The sequence below is a fragment of the Macaca nemestrina genome, chromosome 10 (genome assembly GCF_043159975.1).
Source record: "Macaca nemestrina isolate mMacNem1 chromosome 10, mMacNem.hap1, whole genome shotgun sequence".
Classification (NCBI taxonomy): Eukaryota; Metazoa; Chordata; class Mammalia; order Primates; family Cercopithecidae; genus Macaca; species Macaca nemestrina.
This window is the reverse complement of record NC_092134.1, coordinates 113,273,890-113,286,590: the sequence shown is the minus strand read 5'-3', so window position 1 is coordinate 113,286,590 and position 12,701 is coordinate 113,273,890.

Genomic DNA, 12,701 nt, shown 5'->3' with positions numbered 1-12,701 from the left:
TTTGTTCACAGTATCTCTTATTATTTTTAAAATCACTATTTTCTTTTAGACTTTTTTTTCTAAATGCATTTCTATTCTACAATTTTAGAAAACAAGGACACATAGGTCCCAAATGTACACTACACAGTGCAACCACCTGTTTTCCTCACTATTTGGCAATCCAGATCAATATCTTTATTCAATCATTTTGTCTTCTGATTGGTAACTTTATAAGAAAGATGGAGTCCAATTCAATGATTCTCAAAAATTTAACATTAGTCATGATCTTACAGTAATCATGAAAAATTTTTATGTAAATACAGGATTTTTTCACGTGAACAGTACATTCTTGTCAAATTTAGCGAATATTGCTGTGACACCGTATAATCAAATTTTTATAAAACAGTTTCCAGGCAATCTGTTCCTTATATTAATTAGGCCATAAACTACACGGAAATGAGACAAGATCTGGAAAGTGAATGATGACAGTAGTGAGGCAATGCTAAGTGCCAGCTGGGTATGTAAACTAAATAAAGTCTTCAGAAAAAAGTGACATCTTCTTGATTAATATTCCATTACCAGACATAAACATGTCAGAATTTACTATGGAATCTATTTTGATGAAAAACCACTATAAGTGAATATGGCTAAGTTAGCAGGCCTTTAAACAATTTGCTTCTTGGCCAAAACAGATGCTGCTTCCTTTCTCTGATCCCCAGATGCCTGTTTCAAACATCTTTATAACAATGAATTGCCTATTTTTTTTCTGAGACATTTTATACCACTCTCTACATTGTCTAGGAAGAAAATTCAAGGCTGCTGTTTTCCACCAACATCAAGAGAGGGTAATCCCTTTATCTTAAAATTATGACATTGATCTCATCAAGATTCCTACTCTGAAAAGTATCATCAATTATTTTTACTGTTACATTAGGATTATAATGATTAGGAGTACATGGTATTGATTTACTTATAATCTCTGAGAATTCCTTCGAGCATTTACATACATGTTATTTGTTAACACAAGAAAGTAGGTTAGTGAAAATGAGTTAGAGAGTCCCTTATATAACACTTTAGGATATAAACCACCAAGACAAAGGCAGAGTTTACGTTAGATAAACTCTGAGGTCCCTTTCTGCTCTAATAATCGTTGATTTTATGATTCTAACAGGTGATTTGCTTTCAAGTAAAGACTGTGGGGCATCTTACTATGATTTTTCTATGTAGTGGCTGAACTTTCAATTTATACTGTCACATTATTATTCTAAAGGAAAGTGCATTTAAGAATGTTTTAATTCATCTACTCTACCTTTATTATCTTATGGATACCTTTCTATGATTTTGCCTCCCTTTCTTTGTATTTGTTGCCCTTTTTATTATTATTTTTGCTCCAATTTTGGTGCCTTCACATTATTGTTCTCTTTTCTATTGTTTTTATCTTTCGTTTTGGTGGCATTCCTTGGAAAAAAGTGGAAAAGCATTATTTGATTTTACTAGTACTTTTAAGATACGTCTTCCTAGACAGGTTCTTAGAATGGTGTACTGTAGGTAAAAAGTGGAAAAAAAAAGTCAAATTTGTGTGTTCTTTCTGAAGAATGGTTCAGTCCTATTTCTGCTGCATGATGTAGGTGAGATTATTTAACTTGATTTCGTAGGGTAATATTAATTGTTACTTTCTAAGCTCATTGAGGAGAATAAATAAGTTAACATGCATACTTATTTGCCATTAAGGCTAGGTTTTTATTAGTTGTCTGTACAAAATTAATTAGTTGTCTGTACAAAATTTCCAGTTTCTTGAGTTAGCACAGTGAATTGAGAGTCTTTCATGTGAACACCTATGTTGATTCATTCAGTCGGAAGCAAAATTGCATATTTCCACTCCTGTTCTAAAACCCTTGGAATTTATTTTTGCATGTATTTTCTAGTGTTTTTAAATTGTTTCTAATATAAATAAATCCTTGCCATATCTTTAGGGACTGTGGTCCTCTGAGGCATGCTGGGGTCTGGCTCAGTTTTGGTATGGAGGATATGACAGGTCGAGAAATAGGGCTCCAAGAGAAATGGTGTTTCTCTGTAAGTCATGACCTCCAGGGACATCAGTACCTGTCTTCTAGCTGAGAGGACCCATTTCATAAGACAAAGCTAGGGAGGATCCATGGGTTTCAGGGCTCAGAGGTAAACTCAGTCTTCTATATTCAACAATATTTTGTAATTCTATTTCTGAGGGTTCCAATTTTTCCCAGTCAATGCCCTAACTTTCACAACCTTCCAACAAGAGGTGCACTGAGGTTGAGAATTAAACCTTCATTGTAGTTTAGGTGTGCTAAGTTTTCTCTGCCAGTGCTTTTTAACTACATCAACGCTGTGGATGTAAGACATAGATTTCTGAGGACATTCACATAAATGTCCCAATTCTCTGATCATTCTTGGGACTGAGAATTAAAAACCCGGATTCTGTAATTTTCATTGTAACGTTCAATGGGCATTTTTATAAAAAGACCACCCCATCCCACAGTCCTGTGTCTTACCTGCTATACATATTATATAAAGGCAGTCACCACTTCATCCACCAACGCCACAACTTCAATTGGCATTTTATTCCAGGTGAACACAGGTAAATTTAAGTTTCCTTAGATTTTCAGTATTTGCATCCTTTAATACTACCCAGATTGACATCACTCAAAACCAACCAGGTCAAATATTAACAATCACAAACTCTTGACCTTGAAAACGCGTTTCCCACAGCCCGTTTCTAGTACCAAATGCTATATGTCAAGGTTCAGTTGCAGATAATGTAAACCTCTCTGGCTAGTTTGAGAAAAAGAACAAATATAGGAAATTAGATGTTTCCAAAATAGTTGGTTCAACTAGGAAAGTAAGCTGTGAGTTAGGCTTCTGGGAGAATCTCCAGAACACTGCAGTGTTGGCCTGCTACCTTTTTATGGTCAATAAGCTGAGGTATCAGGAAACTGCTGCCACTATTATTGCTTCAGGACCTCACTGCTGCAAACATGATTCAAGCCAGCAAGTCAATGCCCCATGACCAGCTTGCAATATGCATAAACACAGGCAACTGGGCACCGGGCAGAAAGAGCAAACATTTCCATAATTGTGCTGGTAGGCAGGAGGAGCAGAAGTGTGGCCTCCACTTCACTTCCACTTTCTGACTTTCAATAATGTACCTTCAGATTATATCCTTCTGAATATATTTATGCCTGTCACATTTTTTATAACCAATATTGAACAGTAGATCAAAGTTTATTTAACCACTCCCATAAGGAGGGACACTTAGGTTGTTTGTATTTTTTGTTAATATAAATAATGCTGAAATGAACACATTTGTATGAGCCTTCTTGGCCACACGTTGAATGTTTGTAGGCCGCATGGAAATGAAGTAGTAGAATTTCTAAATCACAGGGCATGTTCATTTTCAACTGGAATAGATAAACCAAATCATTAAATTGCCTTCCTAGGCTACTGTTCCAATTTACTTTTTATCCATAAAGTTTAGCAATGTCTACTTCTACAAATCCTTAACAATATTTGATATTATCAAAAGTTTTAAAATTTGCTAATTTTGAGAGTTAAAAGATGGCCTTATTTAAATTTTCATACACCCAACTATAAGTGAGATTGAGCATCTTTTTAATTTAACGTTTTTATTTCGCCTGTGAATTACCCAGTTTATGACCTATGCTCCTTATCCTTTATTCATTTTACTTTTCTTTTTCCTTTTGATTTGCCATTAAATAATCTGGACAGTAATTATTTATGCCTTTTAATTTTTATGACTTGTTTAGGCAGGCCTATCTTCCTTGACGTCATAAACATAGTCTTCTGTATTTCCTTGTTTTATTTTTGTGGCTTTGATTTTTATGTCATTATTGTTTTTTGAATGCTGTGACGGGATCTAATCTTATCCACTTATTACAGTAATTAGCCTCTTATCTTGATATCATTTATTGAATAGACTATGCTGACTTCAAATGCTAATTTTCTCATGAATTAAACTTTTATATATATATAATATATATAATACACTTTTATATATACATAAAATATGTAATATTAAATATTATATATTTCTCATGAATTAAACTTTTATATATCTTTTTCTTGCTTCCTAATCGATTCCACTGAATAATTCTGTAAAATCACAACTGTATAGTAATTTTTATAGCTTTAAAATATATTTTTATGTCTTATAGGCTAGTGTTCCTCTTATTAGTCTTTTCAAAATTATGTTAGCTATCTTATTCTTTCATAAGAACTTCTTGTTTAACCTTAGCATTTCCATAATATATTATTTTTGGATTTTGATTGGGGTTGCATGGACTTACAGATTAATCTATATATTTATAACATTACATCTGTAACTTAGTATAGCTCTCCTATGTCTTTTAGTACGGTTTTAATTTTAGCTCAGAAAAGATTTAAATTTCATGTTAGTTTTTGTGTTGGTCAAAGTAAGTTATTCTAGCTACTGTGACAAACGGTTACATTTTCTCGCTCACATCACAGTGCAGTGTGGTCCAGGCTGAATGGTGTTAGGATTCACCCAGTCATTCTGGGAGCTTGGACTGACAGATGCTCTGCCATGATCAACAAGAGACTCCCAGGTTGTCCTGTGTCTTATTATCTAGCAGGAAAACAGAACAGAGAGAGCATATGTAAAGAATAATTCAGGACAGTTTGCAAACGGCCTTGGAAATAGTATACATAACAGTTGTCTACATTCAGAACTTGCCTCACGTTGCTGATAGAGAGGCAGGGAAGGTAGTCTTCATGTGAGTCGTCCAGGAGGAAAATAAAATGATTTTGGTGAACTCATAAAATTGTCTTCTCAACTTAATGATAAAATCCTAGATAATCGTCTGAGAAATGATTAAAACTAGCGAGAGCTCAGTAAGGTAATTGAAACCAAGATTAGCTTACAAAACGAAATCATCCTTTTACATATTAGTAATGACCAATAAGAAAATATGATAGCTGATATGACAAAGAATTTTCTTCCTGTGTTATTATATTATTTCCAAATAGTAAACGTTTTGACTTTTCCTTTCTAATTTTTTCAACATGTATGTTTATTTTCAATTTTACATTTAAATACTGGACTATCTCACGATCTTAAATGGAATAGGACTCACTCTCCTATTTGTGATAATAAAATTGCAATTGGTTAAAAAAAAATTCCTGGAATGCCGCTGGCTGAATTTCTGAAATGTTTGTCTTGATGGAACTTCTCGCTTCATAATGAAAGACGTGATTTTGAGATCATGCTGCTGATAATGCCACTCTACTTGTGTGGCTGTGTGCTTTCTCTTTCCAAAGAGACAATTTTCTTATTACTGATGTGGATTCAACACTTGTTTATGCCTAAAGGTTTCTAGAAATTAAGTTTTTATTTTGTTATGGTTTTAAAATACAACAGTTAAATACGAGTCGTAGTGATAATTTAAATGCAGACAGATTAATTTAGTATTCCCATCAGAATTGTTTCTGTATTTTAGTTGCCCACATGGCCTATAGGCTACCAAAGTCTATTGTAGAAATTATTAGTGTTGTTATTACTTTTTATTGTTGGTGTAAACAGTAAAATTTGCATGCAAGGAATGCAGAGTTCGAGCTCTTCTTTCACCATTTGTAATTTATTGAGCCAGCTACTTAACTTTTCTTGCCTTGATTCAATTTCTGAAGAGACTAAAAACATTTTTCCTAACCAAATGATGTGAGCTGAACAGATGTTTTTCTGTCCCAGTTTTTATGGCAAACTCATTTTTCCCCAATTTTTTTACTGCCAATTTTAGTACTGATAACTTCCCAAATTATGCCTCCAGGACTGGTCTCCTTACAGAGATCCCACTGCTCCATTTGAATGAAAGCCAAACACTTCAAATACACTTCATCTCTTATCTCAGCTTTAATCCTGTTGCTGTGTTCTCAATCTGTATATACAGCATTACAATTTGCGGTGTTGTTCAAGAGGGGAAACCTGGAGGTACCCATGGCTTGGCCTCCACTCTTCCTCCACTTCTAATTATTCATCCCAGCTTAGAAAAATGTCTAGTCTGATGTTCCACTGCATCCGAACAACCACCAGATGAAAGAAGACACCTCATCTGTCACTGGATCTACTGCAATAGCTTCCTAACTTACTTCCCTGCTACCTTTATTGCTGCTAGCATTGCTTTGCTGTCTTACTGAGTCTACAGAAGTAAACATGCTACCTGCTTCAAACCCTTCTATTGGTCTCCATTGCCCCCATATGAAAGTCATGTGCTTATACTTTCATTCAACAATATTGAGACCCTGATGGGCGGCTGGTACCATGTTGGGGCTCCTACTTTCCTCTCTTTGGCATGTAAGAACTCTGATAATCTGACCCCTTTTGAACACCATCTCCAAATACTCCTCTCCTCTCACTCCAGATTTCTTTCACACAAAACTGCATTTTAAAAAATTGATAAACTCAGGCACGGTGGCTCATGCCTGTAATGCCAGCACATTGGGAGGCCGAGGCAGGTGGATCACCTGAGGTCAGGAGTTCGAGACCAGCCTGACCAACATGGAGAAATCTCCATCTCTATTAAAAATACGAAATTAGCCAAACGTGGTGGCACATGCCTATAATCCCAGCTACTCGGGAGGCTCAGGCAGAATTGCTTGAACCTGGGAGGTGGAGGTTGCAGTGAGCTGAGATCGCGCCATTGCCCTCCAGCCTGGGCAACAAGAGCAAAACTCCGTCTCAAAAAAAATTTTTTTTGATAAACTAATTTTAGAGCAATTTTAAGTTTACAGAAAAATTTAAATGCAGAGCATGCCCATATATTCTCTCAGACAGTTTCCCATTATAAACATTTTGCATTAATATGGCATATCCATTACAATTGATGAGCTGATATTGATACATCATTATTAACTAAAATGTTCACATTAGGGCTCACTCTTTATATTGTACATTCTATGGGGTTTGACAAATGTATGATGACTAGTATATTAGTCTGTTTTCATGCTGCTGATAAAGATATACCTGAGACTGGGTAATTTATAAAGAAAAAGAGGTTGAATGGACTCACAGTTCCACGTGGCTGAGGAGGCCGCACAATCATGGCAGAAGGTGAAAACACGTCTTACATGGCAGCAGACAAGAGAGAATGAGAACCAAGCAAAAGGGGTTTCCCCTTATAAAACCATCAGCTCTCGTGAGACTTATTCACTACCATGAGAACAGTATGGGGGAAAACACTCCCATAATTCAGTTATCTCCCATCAGGTCCCTCCTGTAACACATGGGAATTATGGGACCTAAAATTCAAGATGAGATTTGGGTGGGGACACAGCCAAACCATATCGACTAGTATCCACCATTATAGTATCACACGGAGTTATCTTATCACCTTAAAAACTCCCTGTGCTTTACCTATTTCCTTCCTTTCTCTAAATACCTGCCAACCACTGATCTTTTTATTGTCTCTATAATTTTGTCTTTTTTTGGAATATCATACAGTTGGAATCATACAATACGTAGTCTTTTTATGTTGGCTTCTTTCACTTAGCAGTGTACATTTAAGTTTTCTCCATGTATTTTTATAGCTTGTTAGTTTATTTCTTTTTATTGCTGAATAATCTTCCATTGTATGCATGCGTGTACCACAGATTGTTAATTTATTCATCTGTTGAAGGACATTTTGGTTGCTTTCAGGTTTGGAATAAAGTTGCTCTAAACAGTTATGTGCAGATATTTGTGTGGAACTGTCTGTTTGCACATTGCTATAAAGAAATACCTGAGGATAGGTAATTTATAAAGAAAAGTGGTTTATTGGCTCACAGTTCTGCAGGCTGTATGGGAAACATGATGCTGGCATCTGCTTGGCTTTTGGGGAGGCCTCAGAAAACAGATAATTATGGCAGAAGGAGAATGGGGAGCAGGCATTTCATATCGCAGGAGCAGGAGCAAGATAGAATGAGGGATGGAGGAGAGGCTACACACTTTTAAGCAACCAGATCTCATGAGAACTTGCTCACTATCCAGCATCCTGAAGACAGTACCCAGGGGGATGGCGCTAAATCATTCTTGAGAAATCTGCCCCCACGATCCAGTTGCCTCCCACCAGGCCCCACCTCCAACACTAGGGATTACAATTTGACATGAGATTAGATGGGAACATAGATCCGAACCATATCAGCAACTATTACATTTTCCACGCCTTCATACTTTCAAACTTCTTTCTTCCTGAAATGTCATTCCCCCTCTTAACCCCTTGCCAAGTTTAATTTTATAACTTAAATTTAGTTTGGCAAATACTTACTGAATGAATTCTACAAGCCAGGTGCTTCTATTAAATAGTTAGGAAACAATTGGGAACCAGATAGGCATAGTCTAGTTCTATTTGCAGAGATAGGCAATTAATATGTGGTTACAGTGGAATATGTTAGTGCTATGATGCTGTTGGAACTTAAAAGAAGTTGCTAACCCATCTTTGCAGACTGAGAGAGACTTTCAAAGGAAATCTGACTGATCTTTCAGGACCCAAGTCCTAATATCTGCTACTGAATAAAACACTCAGACTTGTCCTGTGCTGTTTGCAACCACTCTCCCATCATCCTTTATGTTTTTTTTTCACTTCCTTTCAGTATCAGTTTCTTTGACCAACCTTTTTGTCTCCTGACCCCAAGACTTGATGTCTTTCTCTTCTCACGTGATCTAAGCATCCTTACTCAGTCTGTATTTTAGTAAGTATCACATTGTGATATTGTGGTGTAACAAACTGTTATGATTATAAACTTGTGTGTCTCTTTTACCAAATTGTAAGTGCCCTGAGAGCAAGGAGGGGATTTTGTTTTGCTTATTTTTTATCCCCAGAGTCTAGGACTTTGTTTAGCACATAGCGTCTGCTAAATATTTGATAAATAAAAAACATTAATAACCAAAAACATTTGTAAAATACAAAACATTATATGTGAATTTTTCAAGTAGTGGTAATATAGAGTACTTTTAAAAAACTAGTATCTAGTATCTATTATATGTTGCCACTCCTGCCTGAGTTTAAACTGAAACCAGGAACACACGTGTTCTTTTGCAGTTTTCTACTAACACAAAATTTCATGAACATTTCTCTTAGAGGAAACTTGTAGGATTGGAATTCCAACCAAATATGAACAGTGAAAAAGAGATTCAAAATAAGACTTACACATGCAAAGACATTTTATCATAACTTCTATGCCAGAACACACAGATTTTATTTATAAAATAGCTTAGTTTTCAAAAATATGGATTCAGAGATTATTTTGACAGCATCGTATTTTGTAATGGAATTATTAAAACAGAGGTGAGATACTATTTCTCTCTTCAAAAACTACTGTCTTGTTTATATGCTCGGTCAAGGTTCAGTGTTTTCATTCTCATCTTTTCCTTTTCTTACATTTTCTTACAATTTTCTTGAATTTTCTTACAATTTTCTTACATTTTTATTAGTGCCACAGTAAACATACATGTGCATGTGTCTTTATAGCAGCATGATTTATAATCCTTTGGGTATATACCCAGTATTGGGATGGCTGGGTCAAATGGTATTTATAGTTCTAGATCCTTGAGGAATCACCACACTGTCTTCCACAATGGTTGAACTAGTTTACAGTCCCACCAACAGTGTAAGAGTGTTCCTATTTCTCCACATCCTCTCCAGCACCTGTTGTTTCCTGATTTTCTAATGATCACCATTCTAACTGGTGTGAGATGATATCTCATTGTGGTTTTGATTTGCATTTCTCTGATGACTAGTGATGATGAGCATTTTTCCATGTGTCTGTTGGCTGCATAAATGTCTTATTTTGAGAAGTGTCTGTTCATAGCCTTTGCCCACTTTTTGATGGGGTTGTTTGTTTTTTTTTGTAAATTATAAATCAGATTTTTCAAATCTATGTATGAGCTTCTGAAAATTAAGAAAAATAAAGCAAACAAAAATAGACAAAAGCAAAACAGCAAAATGCTGTTCCTGCCTAGTCATCATATATGGAATTCTACCTCTACACATGCCCTGCTCATATGCCCAGAGCATCCATGCACCCTCTCGGTGTCCTACTTATATGACAGAAATTAAAAGAAAATAACAGAAGAAAAGGTACAATTCATGAAGCATAATGATTTGTAAAATTTAATTTCTTCCTAAAAGAATGAGTAATTATTAAATCCAAAAAATAGGAGTGGAACACCATGAAAGAGAAATACCTGAAGAAGTAGAAGTCTTTATAATTAAGTGCACAAAAACATTAAAACATTTTTTGGAAGATAAGTTTGAAGCTATTTCAGAGAATATAGAACAAAAAGGCAAGGGGATGAAAAACATAAAGTCCAATTTTTAAAAATGGGGAATTGGTACCTCCAAATAGTACCAATTTGAAGAATGGTATAAAAATACCTCTATCCCCAAACATCTTTCTCAAGAAGCTACTACACACATTGTTTCACTAAAACAAGAGACCAAATCAGGACAGAGGAATATATGGAATCTGGGAAACAGAAAAACTCATGAATCAGTGAGACATGAAGGGATTTTTCAGGATATAGCTTAGCTAAAGGGTAATCCCACATAACATAAATGCCTCAGATCTTCAGAGTAAGTAGTCCATGTAGAATCAGGACAGAGAGACCCAAAAGGGATTTTATAAGACAAAAAGAAGCTGAGATAATCAATTACTTAATGCATATGGCTATTTTGAGAAGAGGTATACAATCCATTCCTTTCATGATTTTGGAAGAATTAGTACTAGAATCTCAGCATTCAGTCAGGGAAACACAGCCACTGTAAGTGTTCAAGGATAATTATAGGCTTAAGTCATACACAGTGTAGAAGCTGGGAATGTGAAGTGTGGAACGGCAATAGGAGAATTAGAGAATTAAGCCACTAACCAGCCCCCCAAAAGCCCTGGAACAGGTGGATAAGTTGGAGCTTGTAGGAAAATCTGAGAAGCTCAGTATGTCCAGCTGCTGAAGGGGATTTCCCAGAGGGGAGCTTGTGGAGAGGTCTATGGGAAGCTCTTACCTCTGTATATCTGACAGTGGGCTTGAAGTCACCGTTGGTCAGCAGAACCAGGGTCCAGAAGAACTGGACAGGGAGTGGAGGAGAGCAAACTCGAGGCACCTCTGTATTTGTGATATGGTTTTACTCTATGTCCCCCACCCAAATCTCCTAGCTGAATTGTAATACACAATGGTGTGGGAGGGATCTGGTGGGAGGTGATTGAATTACGAGGGCAGATTTCCCCCTTGCTGTTCTCATGACAGTGAGTGAGTTCTCATGAGATCTGATGGTTTGAAAGTGTGCAGCACTTTTCCCTTCGCTCTTTCTCTTTCCTCCTCCTCCACCATGTGAAGAAGGTGCTTGCTTCCCTTTTGCCATTCCACCATGATTGCAAGTGTCCCGAGGCTTCCCCAATCATGCCTCTTGTACAGCCTGCAGGACTGTGAGCCAATTAAACCTCTTTTCTTCATAAATTAACCAGTCTCAGGTATGTCTTTATAGCAATGTGAGAATGGACTAATACAATTTGTCATAATTCTGTCCACAAAAAGATACTTGGAAAGCGTATTCAGTGCTTCATCTCCACCTCAAAAATCTTGCACAAATTACTCTTTTAGCCCATTCTAACCTGGAACTATACAGAAAAATGAATTCTGGGAAATATTTCCCAAATTAATCAAGTTAGCAACAGAGCAATTCAACATAAGTAGATAACAGAGGCTAAAATAGCAAATTAAACAAACAAACAAACAAACAACAAAAAAACAATTCAAGGCAACTGTTGACTCCAAGGTAAGAAACTTCCATATGAGAAACAAATATAGCATTTCTCATGGTTCATCTCTGAATAATATTAACATCATCATCATAACACAATCTGGCATATTGATGTAACTGCAAATCATAGCTACATTGAATGAATGGATGGGAAGAAGGAGGATATTTGTGTGGGGAGTCACTCTGTCTCCCAGGCTTGAGTGCAGTGGCATGACCTCAACTCACTGCAACCTCTGCCTGCCAGGTTCAAGTGATTCTCCTGCCTCAGCCGCCCGAGTAGCTGGTATTACAGGCACTTGCCACCAGGCCTGGCTAATTTTTTTTATTTTTAGTAGAGATGGGTTTCACCGTGTTGGTTAGGCTGATCTCAAACTCCTGACCTCAGGAGATCCACTTGCATTAATCTCCCAAAGTGCTGGGATTACAGGCTTAATCCAGCACCCAAATCAGTGAAGGAAATATCATGAGAAAAATAGGGACTGAGAAAACATCATAGGTAGTAAAACATTTCAGATTCCTTAGAGTAAAATTACAATAAATGAGTACCATGACTCTTAGGGGAAACAACAATTTCATCCAATCTATGAGTAAAATCCATTTGCAAATCACTAGTTAGAATTTACTTACTTTGTAAAACAATAGCAGAGTACATGCACAATTATAATAATTTTAAAATGCCTTTTTGTGATCCTATTAATAGCTCATCACAAAAAATTAAACATGAATTACTCAATTGTCTTAGAGCAGTAGCTAGCTCACAATTAGCTAACACATTGGTTTGTGCTATTTGCAATTTTGAGGGTGACTTGTTAACTAATACTGAATATACTATGTTTTAATTAAATTTAACTAACCACTTAAGAAAAACCTTCTCTTAGTGATAATTTCAGGTATGCAAACAAGTGCTTGAGAAATCTGTTATTG